The sequence below is a fragment of the Eschrichtius robustus genome, chromosome X (assembly GCF_028021215.1).
Source record: "Eschrichtius robustus isolate mEscRob2 chromosome X, mEscRob2.pri, whole genome shotgun sequence".
Classification (NCBI taxonomy): domain Eukaryota; kingdom Metazoa; phylum Chordata; class Mammalia; order Artiodactyla; family Eschrichtiidae; genus Eschrichtius; species Eschrichtius robustus.
The window spans coordinates 27,170,585-27,174,953 of NC_090845.1; the positions used below are offsets into that span (position 1 = coordinate 27,170,585).

General features: G+C 40.4%; 1 pseudogene; it reads right to left on the minus strand.

The window, feature by feature from the left end:
• Window positions 1–2,678: 2,678 nt before the first annotated feature.
• LOC137756885 (UV excision repair protein RAD23 homolog B pseudogene) lies at window positions 2,679–3,975 on the minus strand (annotated as a pseudogene).
• Window positions 3,976–4,369: the final 394 nt, after the last annotated feature.

Sequence of the window (4,369 nt, forward strand, 5' to 3'; positions counted from 1 at the left end):
CCTTTAATGAAGGTAATAGCATTTTCTTTATGAAAACAGGAAAACACTATGAGGCTAAAGCAGAACTGTACTTTCTTGTTTCTTTCTGGTAATGCCCCTTGGATATAAGAATTCAGTTAGTTATTTTCCTTTTCTAATTTTACTAACCATTTCAGAGAAGTGGTTCAGCACAATCATTGCCAGTTCTACTCCAAATCAAGAAATCTTTTAAGTATCCTTAAAAGCTACCATAATAAGCCCTTGGCACTCTGTGTCTTTAGAGGATAGTTTTCTTTTTCAGGTATTATATTTACTTAATGACATGAAGACTGAGTGGAGGAGGATGCAGTATCTTCGCCCAGGAAGATGGAGAAGAAGAGTGGCCACTTGGATCAGTTAGATTTTTAGGAAAAATGAACATTTTAATGGCCTTGTGATTTTCATCAAACCATTTGGAAGGCTGTCCTAATTTACAAGTGGGTTCCTTTGAGGTTGCATCAAAAGCGCAGGGCACTTTCTTGTTATCCTTATCAAGGGTTTGACAGAGTGTTTACTCAGTGAATGTTTGTGGGTTTAAAAAAACCGAAATGCTATTTGATGGCTTTCTTGGTCATTGCTGCAAGAAGATGACATTTATGGTGAGAGCATACTGTGATATATTCATATGGATCCTTTTATGATGTTCCTAGTTCCAGTATCAATACAAAGTACCACCTCATCACAGGTGACTACTTCAGACTGTTTACCATATAGAGTTCTCATTGCCCTATAGAGTACCAGGCTGGAATTCTTTCAGTGGTACTGTTCTTCTAATAACTTTTCTTTGATTGTTTGGTTTTAGTTCTCTTGGTGCCAGGCTTACAGTAAACATTAATTGCTGTTTATAAATCGAATGGATGAAGGAATAATTTCTAGCTGTGTAACATGGGGAATGTTAAAGTTCTCTGAATGTAAGTTTCTTCATATGTACAACAGAGGTGATAATACCTAACTTTAAAGATGTTAGTAAGATAGATAGATATAGCTTGTATAAGTTATATATCAATCTCTCTATCTTGCATAGCACAGTAACTGGCAGATCATAGGTACCGAGGAAATGTTAGTCCTCTCTTCTCCCATCGTACCTTGTACTTTTAAGGGGATGTTGCTCACATCCGTACATGTTGCGCACTGGACAACTTCATAGGGTGACATTCATGTAGCGTATAATATGAATGGCACCACTGAAGATGTGTGACCTGAAAAACTCAACATAATGACTTTGCATTTTTAACCCTCTATGCCAGTGATTCTGAAAATGTGAGCAGTTAAAAACTCTTGCATCAGAATTAACTAGAAGTGATTTCTAAAAATGCAGATTCCTGTGTCCCTCTCCAGATCTGCATAAGCAGAATTCCTTGAGGTAGAACACATAGATCTGTGCTTTAAGCAGCTCCTCAAATAATTATTTTAATAGCTGTATTGTGATATAATTCACATACCATACAATTTACCTATTTTGCCCAAGTCTTTCTTTTCTTTTCTTTTTCTTTTTTTTTTGCTATTAAGATTTTTCTTTTAATATTCCATGAGATGTCTTGATTGTACATTTTCCAAAGTACTTTTCCAGCCGCATCTCCCAGCCCTTCCAAAAGATTTCTCCAGTCTGTCCAATGCAATAAAAGATGCTAGATTATAGTTCTGTCCACCTTCTCTTTTCGAAAGCAAATAATCCTAAATGACTTTAATAGCCATACATTCTTACCTAATAATGAAAAACATTTACAAATATCAGAAACTCAGTTTTGAGACACTTGCATTAATTTTGAACTGAATCAGCATTTTGTGTGTTTTAAAAAAGGCAGCAGTTGGAATTCACGACTTGCTGACAAACACATTTCTGCTGAGGGAAGGGGAAGACAGGGATGGTGAATGCTGCATTTCTCCATTGGCCCCAAAGTGCTAATTCCACAAAGGGATACATCAAAAGCAACCATGCAACTGTGGTTTTAAAACTTTCTACTGCAATATAACAATGAAGTAAACAGTAATTAGACACCTACCAATTTTCCCCCCAAAACAAAGCAAAAAAAATGTAAACAGGAAAATAACTCTGCCTATACTTGTACAGCTTCTCAAATCATGTTAGAAGGGTCTCACATTCAATGATCAAGAAATTTAAAATAGCAGTAATTATTTTCATTTTAAGAAAAGATTCCCCTTCTCCCCCCTCAACCCCAAGTATTTATCATGAAAGAATGGGCTTTCTTACACATAAATGTATACCTATTTGAAGCAGCAACAATAACCATCAGTAATTTGGCATTTCTGTTTACAGTTGCTCCAATTTTTTTTTTCAATTTCACAAAGCCATTATCCAGTGTTGCCATAGAATAGGGACCGTAGATTCTAGGTAGCAAAGACTCTTTCTGAAACCAATGTTAACTCAAAGAAATATAAAGCAGGGCATTACACTAAATTTCTGGATCTAGTACACTAAAAAGAGTGAAACCTAGAAAAAGTTACCTACTGTTTTGTAGAAGAAATAAAGACATGCAAAAGCTGACTTTTGGTTGTACAATATTTTACACGCTGTGTGGATTTGTGGCATCTGCTAATTGAAGCAGGCATGCAAGGTATTCATCCCCGCCCTGCATCCTAGATCCCCCCTTCCCACCCCCAACAATCCACTACCTTATACCAAGTATGTGGACATGAGCCCAAGTCATCCCAGACGATCCAGTGAACAAAGTTAGTGTAATGCACTGGTGTGAAGTGTGAGATGAAAAAAAGTCCCTTTCAATCTTCATCAAAGTTTTGCTGTAGAAGAAAATTGGCAGCCAAGTTCTCATTCCTCTCACAAGCAAAATATGCTTGTATCACAAGTCCTTCAGGAAATCCTAATGCCTTTAACCTTTCTATAGCTTCTTCTTCCTGAGGCGTTACTTGAATGTAGTTCATATGACCACTTCCAGCTTCTGCAATTCCTCCACTGCCACTTCCACCCCCTCCTCCTTGACCACCCGCTTCTTGAACTGGTTCAATATAGCATCTGAGTAAAATGCTCCTGATGGTGGCTAATTTGCTGCAGTAACTGAGGATTTTCTCGACCTATCTGTTGTAACAGTGCTGGAAGCAGGGAAGGATTCTGTTGAAACTGAGGCTGATTCCGTAAAAATGCAAGAGGGTGTCCTCCAGAACTTGTTGTTGTAGTCATTGCTGCCGTAGTTGCTGCAGCTGCAGCCACTGAAGACTGAGGAGCCCCAGTACTCGCTGCTGGAGGGGGGTCAACCACGGCCTGACTTTCTCTATCTCCGGGAATTCCCATTAAAAGATACTCCACTGCTCTGTCAGGGTTGTTGAAACTGGCTCTCAGGGCTGCAATTACTTGCTCTCGTTCATAGCCCATTGACATGATCTCAGTTACCATATTCTCCTAAGACTGACTTGTCACGAGTGCACTTGTCGCATCTTCAAAAAGGTTTGACCGAGAAGAATCACCTGATGTACTGTCAGTTGATGTTGGGCTAGCAGCCACTGGTGTTTCTGCTGGCTTTTCTGCAGGTTTCTCTTGTTTCATTGCCCTAGCAGGTGCAGGTTCAGAAGACGCTGTCGTTGATGCTGGAGTGACAGATGCAGGTGTGGGAGTGGGGGCCAGAGTGGGGGCCAAATTGGGGGCAGGGGTTGGGGCCTGAGCCACAGCTGGTGCTGTGGAGGAGCTAACTGTGGTAGTGGTGGCAGAATTAGATGGCTGAGTTGTAACTGGTGCTGGTGGTGGCACTGCTTTGGGTCTTGTCACCATAACTACCACGAAGTTTTTCTCATCAGTTTTATATTCTTTTAGAGCAGTATCATCATTGAGGATGTTGCCTGCTAAATTAATTTTTGACCTGCTACAGGAAAGGCATCTTTACCCTTTTCAGATTCAGTCGTCTCATTCAGTGCTCTTACCATCTCGTCTGGGTCGATATCGATCTTGAAGGTCTGCTGCTGGAGGGTCTTCAGGGTGACCAGCATGGTGCCGCTGCGCGGCAACGCTGCCCAAGTCTTTCTTAATTATACTGAACCATTGCTCTCTTGGTTCCCAAGTTTAGTGCCGTTTGCCAGAGGAAAACAAAAAAAGAAGTGCCCCCACCCTTTTCTTTCTTTGTGATTCTTCGTGACTCCAAAGTAGGAAATGTTTGTACACATTGTCTTGTACATGTTTCTTCTGGAACTTTCATCACACTCCTTCATCCTTAGGGCTTGATATCTATCTTTACTTCTACTAGTTTGCATGTGCGCATGCATGCACGTGCACAGAGACGCACACACACACACTCAGAGGCTTAGAGTCAAATTAGGTTTGAACTGTGGGTCTACCACTTTTAGGCAAGATACACTCTCTTGGTTAACTGAAAAATGAGGCCAC